This window comes from Zingiber officinale, chromosome 3A (genome assembly GCF_018446385.1).
Source record: "Zingiber officinale cultivar Zhangliang chromosome 3A, Zo_v1.1, whole genome shotgun sequence".
Classification (NCBI taxonomy): domain Eukaryota; kingdom Viridiplantae; phylum Streptophyta; class Magnoliopsida; order Zingiberales; family Zingiberaceae; genus Zingiber; species Zingiber officinale.
In genome coordinates, this window is record NC_055990.1 from 13113763 (window position 1) to 13128288 (window position 14526).

Consider the following 14526-nt stretch of genomic DNA (forward strand, 5'->3'; position numbering starts at 1 on the left):
CACTAAGGGCAAATAGATGGAGACTAGGTTCATTTGATGAACCTAAATGATTAGGTTCATATGATGAACCAAATTGGATTAAGAGTAATCCAAAGTAGGATAATTGAGTTGGACTCAAGTTGGTTCATGTGTTAAGTGAGTCTAATTTGGACTTAGACTCATTTAATTAATTTAATTCAATGAATAGAGATTCATTAAATTAAAATTGGCTTGAACCAATGGTTAGATTAGATCAACCAAGGGATAGAAGTGGTCAAGTTTGACTTGACTTAAGTAGGAAGATGAAGAGTCATGTTTTTGACTTGACTTTGACTTGACCAATGCCACATCATCAAGGCCTCTTCATTTGGTCAAGTTTGACTTGACCAAATGCCACCTCATGGGAGTTACTAAGAGTTGTGACTCTTGATATTCCATGGGGGTTACAAGGTTTAATGTGGCTGGCCACTTTGAGTGTAAAAATGAATGTTTTATTTTTCATTCAAGGCTAATTGATTTTATCTTCTTCCTCTTGCTCACAATTATTCTCTCCCTCTTCTCCTTCTTGCCGAGACCTTGCTTGAGTGCTAGCACACTCTAAGGTTTCTTCTCCATCTCTTGCTTGTGTGGATACAAATAGAGAAGTGTCTACTTTGACACTTTTGAGATCCGGCGAACCAAGGACAAGCGGGATTGTGAAGGGCTTCGCTACAAAGGTATAAATGGTTTATCCTTATGTAGATCTACTGTAGATTAAAGTTTTTCAAACTCGTACTCGTATTTTCGTTCGGTTTTACCTTGCACGAGATCCGTGGCTTGGGCGATTCGGGGTTTCCGCGACGCGAAAAGCGATTTTCGCGGCCCGAAAAACCCAACAGAGGTATGTTTGGTTCATGTTTTTTGACTTGAACCTCTTGGTATTAATGTTATAGATAGGGCTCTCAAGGTCTAGAATATAGAGTCCGTTTATTAGTGGTGCACTACAATGGAACATATCTTTCAAATAAACAGAACAACATTTGTCTTTTATTATAAAAGAGTATCCTTTCTTGTCTAAACAAGAAACTGAAACTATGTTCTTAGTAAGAGCAAGCACATAACAACAATCGACTAACTCTAGTACAAGCCCAGAGGGCAGAGATAGAAAGTAAATCCCTACAGCAACAACAGCAACCCGTGCTCCATTGCCTTCTCGTAGGTCCACCTCGCCCTTTGTCAATGCCCTGCTATTTCTCAGCGCCTGCACATCAATACAAATGTGAGAAGCACATCCAGTATCTAATACCCAAGATGTAGAAATAGATAGATTGACTTCTATAACATATATACCTGAAGTGGAAGTGTCACTTCGCTTCTTCTTAAGATCCTCCAAGTATACCTTGCAGTTCCTCTTCCAGTGCCCTGTTTGACCGCAGTGGAAGCAGGTAGCATCCTTGGCGACCCCTCCTCCAGGCTTCAGTGCCTTGCCTTTGCCCTTGGTTTGAGACTTTCCCTTACCTTTGGGCTTGCCCTTGCCCTTGTGCTTTTGAACCATCAGAATGGGATTAACCTTCTTAAGGTTAATCTCAGCAGTTCGTAACATACTAAGTAGCTCGGGCAGTGGCTTGTCAATCTCGTTCATGTTATAGTTCAGAACGAATTGCAAGATCAAGTCAGTGGCCAGCTCTTGGCCAAGTGGGAACCCCAGTCTTTGTAGGTTCTCTATGTACCCAATCATCTTAAGTACATAAGGACCTACAGGAGCCCCGTCTGACATCTTGCACTGAAACAGTGCCTTCGAGATCTCAAATCTCTCATGCCTCGCTTGTCCCTGATATAGTTGGCGAAGATGCTCAACCATATCGTATCAACTCATGTTGCTTCTGAAGCTCTGAGTTCATGGTCGCGAGCATTAGACAGGACACATCTAATGCATCATCTTGATGCTTCTTGTAAGCATCTTTGTTGGCTCACGGGGCATTGGCAGGAGGAGCCTCCAGAATGGGCTGCTCCAGGACGTACAGCTTACGCTCCTGGGTGAGAACTATTCTCAAGTTCCTGTACCAGTCCAGGAAATTCGCTCCGTTGAGCTTGTCCTTCTCAAGGACAGATCGCAGGGAGAAAGTGTTCGTATTTGACGTCATGGTTATCTACAACAGAAAAATTTGCAGAAATAAATATCATATTCTTTTAAAAATCATTTAATTAGGCCTTTAATTAAATGATGCTCCCACTGAATTCTATAATTCTAGTGGGACAAGATCCACATCATACTAACCCTTGAGTTAGCTTTAGCTAATACACCCAAGGATTAGTATGATCGGTAGGTAACGATTACCAATTACATCTCTATGCAACTCTTGTTTATAGAATCAATATCCGTATTTATATTAAAACTCGAGTTAGCTTCGGCTAATACGCCCGAGAGTTAATATAGATGTGATTTTGACCTATCTTTTCCAACCGTTGGAATAATGCCTATAGTTGACTCGATCCAACCGAGTAACTAGGAATACTCAATCTAATTGAGTTTGTATTCACCCATGCGTTGATAGGCGGGACCAAGATTGTCCCTCCGTACCCTACCAAGATAATATGTATTGCTCTGCTTTGGCAGATTCAACAATACATGTGATCGAGGTAGTGATAGGTATCATGGCACGGTTAGGCATTTAGAGTTGGTTCGATCTAGATCTAATCTAATCGAGAAGGATGCATCTTGTGCACGACTTAGATCTAATCTAATCGCAAGGGTGCATCATGTGCACGACTTAGATCTAATCTAATCGTTAAGGCACTAATTAATTAATTAATTATTAAACATGCATCAGATACATAATAATTAATTAATTAATCTATTTGTGATTTAGTCATGGCCCTACTACGATCTTCTCAAGCCAATGAGAAGATCGAATGGTCAACCTAGGGTCAACAGCTTCTCCAAGCTCCTCCCTTTGACCACCTTGTGTTGCTCGTGCCCGCCTCGGAACTCCGTCTCGTGTGGACCCTCCACCGCTCCAATTTGTACATTATAATTTGAAACTCGAGTTACATTCGAGTCTAAATCTAATTTACAACAAGAATAAAAGACGAGGCACAACGCGCAGGTCGCGAATAATAAAATAAATACAACATGCGAAAACACATCACGGCACGCAGGCCGTATTATGAATTACAACACAACCAATCATATTGGGTTATGGGCCATGACTATCACAAAATTAATATATAATTCAAAATTATATATTTTCTTATTTTCTATAATTTTAAAAATAATTTTTTTTTATAATTTTACAAGTAAAATTTCCCAGCGGTCCCGGTTAGCGGTTTCGGGCGCAATCGCGGAACGGATCACCTTGCGGTGCCAGGGGCAGCGCCCCTACCCGCGATCTAACCATCGCGAGGGTCCCATTGCGATCCAACAGCGCCTAAACCCGCTGTCCCAAAACGATTTGGGCCGAGACATTACCGTTTCGGAAAAATCTTCCCGACGGGTTCGTTTTTAGCGATTTCGGGTGCGATCGCGGAGCAAATCCCCTTGCGGGGTTAGGGGCAGCGCCCCTACCCACGATCTAACCATAGTGAGTTGCTCCGTTGCGATCTAAAGGCACCCGAGTCTGCTGTCCCAAAAGATTTTGGGTCGAAACGAAGCCGTTTGGGAAAATTCTTTCTGATAGCCGAAGCCTACAAGTGCCGAGACACTTGTGCTTCGCCTATAAAGAAAAATTACCCATAAAAACATAAAAATTGAATTTTTACAGAAAATCACAGAAGCTTTTTGTTTTCCAAAAACCAAAAACTAACTCGTACAAGTCTTTGCACGTGGCTCTGATACCACTGTTGGGTTCTTCGAGCCGCGAAAACCGCTTTTTCGGGTCGCGGAAACCCCGAAGGACCCAAAGCCGTAGATCCGTGCAAAGATTTGTATACAAAATTTGAAAAACTATTTCCTGTACGAGTTCAAAAACTGATCTACCACTTAGATCTACGAGAAAATGTTTACCCTTGTAGCGTGCCTTTCGCAATCCCGCAAGGTCCAAAATCGTCGGATCTCAAGATTGTCAACGTAGACAATCCTCTCTCGGTATCCACACGAACAAGGAGGGTTCTCTAACTCTCAAGGATGGAAGAGAGAGCACCACAAGTGTGCTAGCACTCTCTAGATGCTCTCGGATGGGATTGGAAAGAAGAGAAAGAAGAAGGAACAAAAGAAATCTCACCACTCCTCTAGTAGTCTTCTCCTTTGTGACCTTCACACTCTCTTATTGTCTTGGACTTAACTCACACCTCTCCTCCCAATGAAGTGCACGGCAACCATCAGCCATGGAGAGCCAAAGCATGAAGGAAGATGATACAATAAAACCACATCAATACACACAAATGAAAAAACTCCACACCATTAAGTGTGGCCGGCCACATAACTCCTCTCATTAATGTGGCCGGCCACATTAAAGAAAGGAGAGTGTAACTTCCAATGAGGTGGCACACCTCATGAGGTGGAGGTGATGTGGCAACTATGTGTCATGCCATGTAGGATGAGTCAACCTACATGATGTGGCAATGCATCAAGTCAAACTTGATGTTTCAACTTCCAATTTGGTCAAGTCAAACTTGACCCAATCTCTTCCTTGTTGAGTTAAATCCAAGCTTTGATTCAAGTCAATTTTAATTTAATGAATCTCAATTCATTAATATAAATTGACTCAATGAATCAAATGTAAATTAGACTCATTCAACAATTGAATCTAATTGAGTCTAACTCAATAAGTCTAATTCGAATCCAATCTTTGGTTCATCATATGAACCTAATCCTATTGGTTCATCATAGGAACCTAATCTTCATCCACATGTTCTTTGTGTGTGACCCAATAGGTTCTTGTAACGTTGGCAATGTTTCTAAACTCTTTTAGAAACATAAGCAATGAGCGGCATCTAGCAATACATCATTGCTACCCAAGTTACAAGAAATGTTGAGATCCAACATCACCTTGTGACTACTAATTGTGACTCCTCACAATATGTGACATTGTCCTTCTATCCTAGACATCTAGATTTATCAATGTGAGGCATAGACCGTGTCATCCTCTAATCAATCTAAATCTTGAACTCCAAGTAGACGCACTCGATCAAATGAGCTCAACATCTAATGTTGACTCATTTGGGCATGGCCATGCACTTAGTGGTCTCACTCTATCAAGAATAGCGATGTCGCTCCCATCATATGGGAGGGATAGATCCCATCTACATCACTCACATCCCTCTGCATAATTCGTTATATACCCAGTAATCGCCTTTATAGTCCACCCAGTTACGGGTGACGTTTGACGAAACCAAAGTACATAACTCCTTATGTAGGGATTCATGGTGACTTCAGGTCTAAGGACTAATAGTCATACTAATAGCCACATGAGAAAGTATATGACACTCATATAACGATCCATGATACTTTCTCATGGCGGGTCATTCAGTATACATTCTCCAATATATACCCATGTGTCAACTTGATATCTCCATATCCATGACTTGTGAGATCAAGTCATTGAGTTGACCTACATGCTAGTCTTATTGCATTAACATCGTCCCTGAATGTTAATACTCGACTAGGAATGATTAAGAGTAGTGTTCCCTATATCATCTCACTATCGATTCAACCAATCGATTGATATAGGTAAGAACGTTCTACTCAAGGACGTTACTATACTTAGTTTATTTGGCACTAAAACAAATAAGCATAATAACCAAACTATTGCCTTTATTAATATAAGAATATGATATACATGAGTCCATACAATCATCAAATGATTGGCTCTAGGGCTCTAACTAACACTTATGACAAACTCCAAGTTGGAATTTCCCACAAGTAACACATTTGGGATAACTAGGTTGTTTACTAGCTGGTCCTCCTTTTGGGTAACTCCCTGGCTTGCGCTTGTTGCTAGAGTTCCCTTTCCAGTTAGAGCCGTGGGAGCTATGACCCTGGTGTTTCTGAGTGCCTAAGCCTCCTTGACCTTTCGACTCTGAGAGAACTTGCTTCTGCTGCTTGATATTGTTCTAGTAGTACTCGGTAGTCAGAGCACTGCTAACTAGTTCTTCAGTGGTCTGCGACCTATGAATGCCGCCAGCCACGTTCATTGCTATTTCCAGCCTCAGCATCTTGAGCATCAACCAGACTCATTCTTTTTCTGTGCTGACTAGTTCCGGGCATAGACAAGCCAATCTATTGAATTTCTTCACGGCTTCCTCCACTGAAAGGTTGCCCTGGCGAAACTCAGTGAACTCGTCATAGTGGCGGTTTGTGACCCGCATGTGAAAGAACTCCTCGAAGAATTCTTTCTCAAAGTCAGCCCATGTCATCTGGTTTACTGGGCGCTTCATTCTAATTCTCTCCCACCACATACGTGCATCTCCTACTAGGCAGAAGGAGGCGCACTTCACCTTCTCACATTCTGGTCAGTCCAGAAGCTCCATCGTGCTTTCCAGTGTTTTGAACCAGGCCTGAGCATCCCATGGTTCGCTGGTGCCTGAGAAATTCTCTGGCTTGACTCTCTGTCACTCTGCCTGAGAAATTCTCTGTTGCTGGGGCTACTGGTGCTGTAGGCTGGACTGGTGGAACCTCTAAGACTACTAGCGTTGCTAAGTTTGGTTCCGGGTGACTGTGGGAGTATTCTGCTGATTAGCCTTTAAGGTGGCTATCTCCTATTGCTGTTTAGCTAGCTGCTGCTGTAACTGAGCCACTAATGCTGTAAGGTGTGGAGGAGGCACTGAACTGTCTGCCTCGTGCTGGGGCTCAGTAGCTGGTGCCCTTCTAGCTGGGCATCCTCGTGCCATTTCTAGAGACATAGAGGACATATATAACTACTATAATCATGTCAAATGTTATCATATACTAATCATATACTAACATGCTCCAATTAACTACAGACATGAGCTATAACAAAGAAGCAAGAAACATAAATAGAGTGAGAGATGTTCTTACATGGAAGCTGCAGGTTCAATATTGATGTGTGTGTAGGAAGTATGGGAACTTCGCTCTGATACCACTCTGTAACGACCCGCCTTCTACTAACTAAACTGTAAGGCCGGACCGTCACATTATGCTGTGCTAAGCTATCCCCATGACCATCACTAAGTTTAGATGCGAAAGCTGTACTAATTAAAATTTTGCTAAACTATTATCTTTTCTTTATTCTACGGGTGCTAAGGGGTGTAATCTAAACTATTCATGTCATTATTACCTCCCCTTATGGTCAAGGAACTTAACTAAGGGTTTCTGGCTGATATCAGGCCTCCCAATCGATCCACGGATCGATTGGAATGGCCTAATCGATCCGTGGATCGACCCAGCATGATACTGTATGCGGAACTTAGGTTGGATCAATCCAGTGATCGATTCAGCACGCTACTGTGCTCGGGCAATATTCTGGATCGATCGGCTGATCGATCCAGACTGGCCAATCGATCCAGTGATCGATCCCAGGGCTTTCTGTTCGCGACAGAAGGCATCCAGATCGATCGGCTGATTGATCCAGGAGCTTACTGTTCACGGTACAAACTTCTCAATCGATCGACCGATCGATTGAGAAGCCTCCAATCGATCGGCCGATCGATTGGGGTTTCTGATTTCGTACCAACACTCTGATTTCATCACTGTTTCGTGCCAGGATCACATATATAAGTTCTAAAATAATTGGAAAACATTCTAATATCACACAACTAATGTTCTAAGCATGATAGGGTGCATGATTCACTAATTCATAGCATTTACATACTAAGGTGCGGAATAATAAAATGCTAAAAAGTTCTAATGCTTAAAACAAAGCTCGCTGAAATTCCCTAAGATCTTTATTCCAAGTTCCATCCACACACATCTTCATCGCATTGCCCTCCATCCTCCGCTAGTCCATCTTTCCTTTACCTTTATCTGCAGTATAAGGAAAAGTATCTGTAAGCTTGAGAGCTTAGTAAGAAACCATCTACCTCACTAAAACATGCAAACAATGCAAATTTATGATTTGAAAACATGCTATTTGAAATATGCGCTGAACATGCTAAGACATGATATTCTGGCGTACAACACATGTAGAACAAAACTAGTCATGGCATGCTATCATCTAAAGCATGTGTAACAAAAGCTGGACATAGAGCTATCATACAACATCATAGGAAAGAGCTGAGCTGAAGCATGAACTGAGCTAAACTAAACTAAGCTTGTACTGAAGTTAAACTGTATACATAACTGATTTGTGGGTTTTGAAAACTAATTATCATAATAGATTAAAATACATAATCATGCTGCTGATGGGCCCGACAACTGTACTTACTGTAACGCTCGCCCTCCCTGCTACCCTAAGGGACGGGGCTACGATACTCTACGTATAATTTTTTTTTTTTAAAACAGCGGAAGACTTAAAATAATTTTCATAGTTTTAATAAAAACTTTTCTTTTAAATTTCTTTTGAACTATACAATCACATGGCATCAAAATCATAACATCAAATCTAGTGGAACCATAATGTCAAGCCACACATGTTTAGGTATCACAAGTCATAAAATACCAATGCATAGTTCTTTAAAGAAACTTTAAGCAGGTTCTTAATTAGTTGCCTAGCCACCGCCACACACATCTTCGTTGCCCCTCCTGCTGCTCCTTTAGCTCATCTAGCTTTTCCCTTTATCTGTGGTACAAGGAAAGTAAGCTGTGAGCACTCATGGCTCAGTAAGTTCATTTCCTACTCACTAAAGCTAAAAATCAGCACATAATCAAGAATGCATCAACAAGTCATAATCTCAACTAATCATGGCATAACATAGCATTCTATTCAAGCATATCATGCATCATAATATAATCACAACTAGTCATAGCATATCAAGCATCACCATGGCCGAAACATATACATAGTGCATTGCATAAAACATAGCTAGACATGGCATAACAAACAAGTATCATGGTATATCAAAGCAGGGCCGAAACATGTATATCAAAGCATCATACTATGGCCGAAACATGTACATCAAGGCATCATCATATCTATGGCCAAAATCAATATATCAGGCATCAACAAATCCATGGCCGAAACATGTCTATAAGGTATAGAATGAACATAACATAATCATACCTTATCATGGCATATCATAATCAAGAGCATAACATGAAACATAGCATAATTATAAGGTGTATGCAATATGATTTTGGAAAACATGTATCCGAAAAACATGTGTATGTCTCATGATCTTTAAAACCATTTTCTTTTACATATATACTTGAAAGTAATCTCAACATAAGGGGGATCCCGGCTATGTACCACGTACATATTGCGCGCAACCTTGTAAGTCCAGGGTAGCAAGTCTTGAACCCTACGAGGCAAACATACTAGGCCCTTAGTCCTAGGGGCACTTAGGAGCCCATCCCTAACGAGGTCCTTATTCCCGGGGCGCTTATGGAGCCCACCCTTGGTACAAGCCACTCACACATAAAGTAAAGTACATGTCATATATATCATGTATCATAAAAGCATGCATCACTTAGGCACACATCATATCATAAAAGTATGCATCACTTAGGCATACATCATGTCATAAAAGTATGCATCACTTAGGCATACATCATGTCATAAAGGTATGCATCACTTAGGCATACATCATATCATAAAGGTATGCATCACTTAGGCATACATCATGTCATAACAATATGCATCACTTAGGCATAGATCATAAAAACATGCATATCTTAAGCATAAAGAATATCATCAAGCATGCATGATTTAACCACATAGCATATCATGGAAGCATGCATATTTTAAGCACTAAACATAGCATTAAAGCATGCATAATTTAACCACATATCATAACATAAGCATGCATATTTTTAGCACAAAGCATATCATATCATAAAAGCATGCATATCATATCATAAGTCATAAATCACAAGCATACATATTGAGCATAAGGGTGTATCTTGTGATTATCCTATCATAAGAAACATGGTATCATATTTATCTTGGTTTTAAGCTTCCTAAACCCTTGTGGCCGAAACCCTTTAGAGCTCAATTTAGGTTAAACACAATATCCAAGCATGTGGCACCTAAATTATCATCATAACATTTTCATAGGAAGCATTATAAACATGATTAACTTAGTTTCTAAGTTCCTCAAGTCCCTAATTTCATATGGTCGAAACCTTAAGGTGTGAAACAAGGTTCCATATGACATAAAAGCATGGAGAACTTTAAATCATATTTATAACATTTTTACCAAGGAACAAGGTAAACACATTTGACACATTTGAATTAGTTCCTAAGTTCTTTAAGCCCTTAACATATGTCATGGCCGAAATTTAACAAGTTCTCATTAGGGCTACAAACAAGCATACAAGCATGTGAACTTGGACTAGCATTATGTATAAATTCATACAAGGCATCATACAATAGTTATGGCCGAAACATACCCTTGCATCATTTTAGGTCATAAAACAATATATAGCAATTGAACCTTGGCTTTCTACTTATCATATTTCATGTAGAGTGACATGAGCATATTTAATTTAAGTCCTAGGGTTTCTAGGGCATCTATTCCTTCATGACCGAAACATGCAAGGGTTCATTTAGGTCATGGAAAAATTATACAAGCATGTGAAACAATCAACACATTATCCTATTTTCATAAGAAGTACTTTTAACACATTTGGTTTCATTTCTAAGGCCTCTAGGTCTTTTAAACCCTACTTGGCCGAAACTCATAGAATATAAACTTGCTTCAAATAGCCTAAAAGCATGAGAATTTATACAAGTTTCATAGCTTGTATAAGGACAAGCATAATGAGTATACATATGAATTGTGTCTTAGGCTTTCTAGGTTTCTTTTTCTCTTTTTCTTTTATTTTTTTTTCTCATGGCCGAAACCTACCATTCCTTATCTAGGTTTTTAAGTGGCCTAAAGCATGAAAAACCTATGTAAGTTTCATGGAAAAAGTTACTAAGAAACATATATACAAATTGGTTCATGAATAAGCTAGGACCCCTTGTGGTTATACATATTATATGTCATGCAACTAATTTTTCTACACCCTAATTAAGCATGAGGGCATTAAACAATTTTCATATCTAAACAAAACAGTGGTCTTGAGCATATTAAAATTTTGTTTAAGCTTTTCTAAGCTATCCATCTCATCATGGCCGAAAAACCCTAAGAAGGAGTTCATGAAATTCTAGCAATATTCAAGCATACAAATCCTTTATGATCTTTGTATTCTATCACATGAGCATGGTTATTTAAATTTAAAGGTCTTCCTAACCCTAAACCCTTTCTTGACCGAATCATATGAGTGGGTTTTCTTTTAGTTTCAAAATATCTTCTAAGGAAGAAAAACTAATACATGATCCTTAATATTTCATAGGGAGACCCTTGTAATAGTTGGGTAAAACAATAAATTTCCCAAGCCTCTTAAGTCTATTTTTGGCCAAAATTCTAGGGTTCAGTACTCCTCTGATCAAGCATCATATAGGTATAAAAACATGAAGAAGAACCCCTCTACATAGCATAGAAAAATCTATCATGTAGTGAAGACTAGTTTAAACACCATTAGATTTTGAAAGCTCTTCTTGGCCGAATTTTCTCAAACTTGTTTATAGGTTTTAAAAATCTTCATAAAACCCAAAAAGCACATAAAAGCCTTGTACCACAGGTGAGGGGAAGCTTACATCCTTTTCGCTTGTGGATCTAAGGTATGGTGAAGAAGAAGTAGTCTCTTCTTCTAGTTCCTTTCCCTTGATTCCTTTGCTAAGTCCTCCTTGTATCTTAGGCTTTCTTAGGGAAAACCTTGGCTTGGGGCCGAAGATGGAGAAGAGGGGGAACTGAGGTTTCGGTGAGGGAGAGGAGAGAATGAGAAAAATGAGAGAAAATAGAATTTTCCCTTTACATATTCTCTTTTATGTTAAGGGGGAAGAGGTAGCAAACTTAGTTTTTGCTTTCCTTCTCCCTTAGCCTTTTTTTCTATTTTATTTTTATTTTTATTTATTTATTTATCCTCATCATTCATGGTGAAATAAGGGGGAATGAATCCCCTTAATCCCTCTTTAAGTTTTCGGCAAAACCAAAGGGGAAGAAAGAGAGAAAGGGAGGAAGACAAGTTGCCTTTCTCTTGCTCCTTTCTTGTTTTCTTTTGGCTAGCTTTTACTCTTACCTTTATCATGAGTTTCCCTCCTTTGTTATCAACATATTATTCCTATCCCAACTGGTTATTACCCATTAATTCTATGAAATATAATATAAGAGGTTCAAGGTTCAATCCTTGACCTCTCCCTATTTTTATTTCATTTTATTTCTTTTTGCTTCAACTCACTTCCTATTATTTTTCTAAGGAAAAATCTCACATTCATATATTTATCTTACAAGCTTAGTGGGTATTACAGTACCCCGTACCTCATAAAAAGTTCGTCCTCGAACTTTAAAATAGTTGCATCAGGTGGCACTGAACTTTCGGCTGAGTGCATCGGCCACTTTGTTCGCCTTTCACGGGTGATAAAGAATCTCGCAGTCATAATCTTTAACTAACTCGAGCCATCGGCGTTGCCTCATATTCAGGTCTTTTTGTGTGAAGAAATATTTCAGACTCTGATGGTCGGTATAAATCTTACACTGAGCTCCATATAAATAATGTCTCCATATTTTTAGAGCGAAGACCACGGCTGCTAGTTCTAAGTCGTGAATGGGATAATTCTTCTCATGTTCTTTAAGTTGTCTAGAAGCGTAAGCAATGACTTTGCCATCTTGCATGAGTACAGCTCCAAGTCCTGTGATGGAAGCATCGCTGTACATATCGAAGCCTTTGTTGGTTTCCGGAAGAGTAAGAATCGGAGCACTGGTCAGTCTCCTTTTTAATTCCGCGAAACTCTTCTCGCAAGCTTCTGTCCATTCATACTTGGTATTTTTCTTGGTGAGGGTTGTCATAGGAGCTGCGATTTTGGAGAAATTCTCTACGAATTTCCTGTAATAACCTGCTAGTCCGAGAAAACTCCTGACTTCGCTGGCATTCTTTGGTCGGTTCTAGTTATTTACAGCTTCGATTTTACTTGGATCCACCATAACTCCATCTTTGGAGATGACATGACCTAGAAATATTACCCGGTCAAGCCAAAACTCGCATTTGGAGAATTTTACATATAGTTGTTTCTCTTGAAGGATCTGTAGTACAGTATTCAGGTGTTCAGCATGTTCTTCTGGGGTTCTTGAGTAGATAAGTATATCATCAATGAAGACAATTACAAATTTATCAAGATATGCCGTAAATACTCGATTCATCAGGTCCATAAATACTGCAGAAGCGTTGGTTACTCCGAAAGGCATAACTATGAACTCATAATGTCCATACCGAGTTCGAAATGTTGTTTTTGGTATATCATCTGGTTTCACCTTCACTTGATGATAACCGGATCGTAGATCTATTTTTGAGAAAACGGTCGCACCCTTCAGTTGATCGAACAGATCATCGATCCGTGGAAGTGGGTACCGATTCTTGATCGTCACATTATTCAGCGCTCGGTAGTCTATACACATTCGCATAGACCCATCCTTCTTCTTTACGAATAGCACTGGAGCTCCCCATGGAGAGTGACTAGGACGAATAAGTCCCTTGTCGAGTAATTCGGATAATTGTTCCTGAAGTTCCTTTAATTCAGCCGGAGCCATACGATAAGGTGCTTTTGAAATAGGCTGAGTACCAGGAATCAATTCGATTCCGAATTCTATCTCTCTGTCAGGGGCCAATCCTGCTAGTTCATCTGGAAATACTTTTGGATAGTTGCATACTACTCTGACATCTTCTAACTTTGGATCTTTGATTTGATTGGTATCAACCACTTGTGCTAGAAACCCCATACATCCTTTATCTAACATCTTTTGTGCTTTAATAGATGACAATAACTTCTCCGTTCCTTTTGATTCTCCGTGAAATTCAAACTCTGGTTCATTTTCGGGTCAGAAAATCACTTTTCTTTTGCAGCACTCGATTGATGCGCCGTACTTACTAAGGAAATCCATGCCCAAAATAATGTCATAATCCTGCATATCTAGTACTATCAGATTGCAGTAGAGTTCTCTGTTTGCGATCTGAATAAGTACTGCTTGCAGCATATGGTCCGATGGCATAATCTCCCCCGATGGTAAGGTTGTTAAGAAGGTGTCCTCTAGAGTTCGGAGTGGTATGTCTAGCTTCTTCATAAAAGGTGTTGAGACAAACGAGTGTGTTGCCCCGGTATCAAATAATACTACAGCATACTGATTGTAAATAAGTAGCTGACCTGTGACAACAGTAGAAGCATTCGCCACGTCTTCCTTGGTAAGAGAGTAGACTCTGGCATTGGTCATAGTAGGAGGGGCCTCCAATCTTCCTTGGCTGATTGAAGTCCCTTCTATGGCAGCTTGCATCTGGTGAAGCTGTGCGGGGGCACTCCTGTTCTGGAAGTTCTGCGAAGGTAGTGCCTGAGACTGAGTAGGGCAATTTCTCGCCAAATGACCTTCCCCTCCGCAGTTGTAGCACTTTTTGGTGCTCAGAAGACATACTCCAGAATGCAT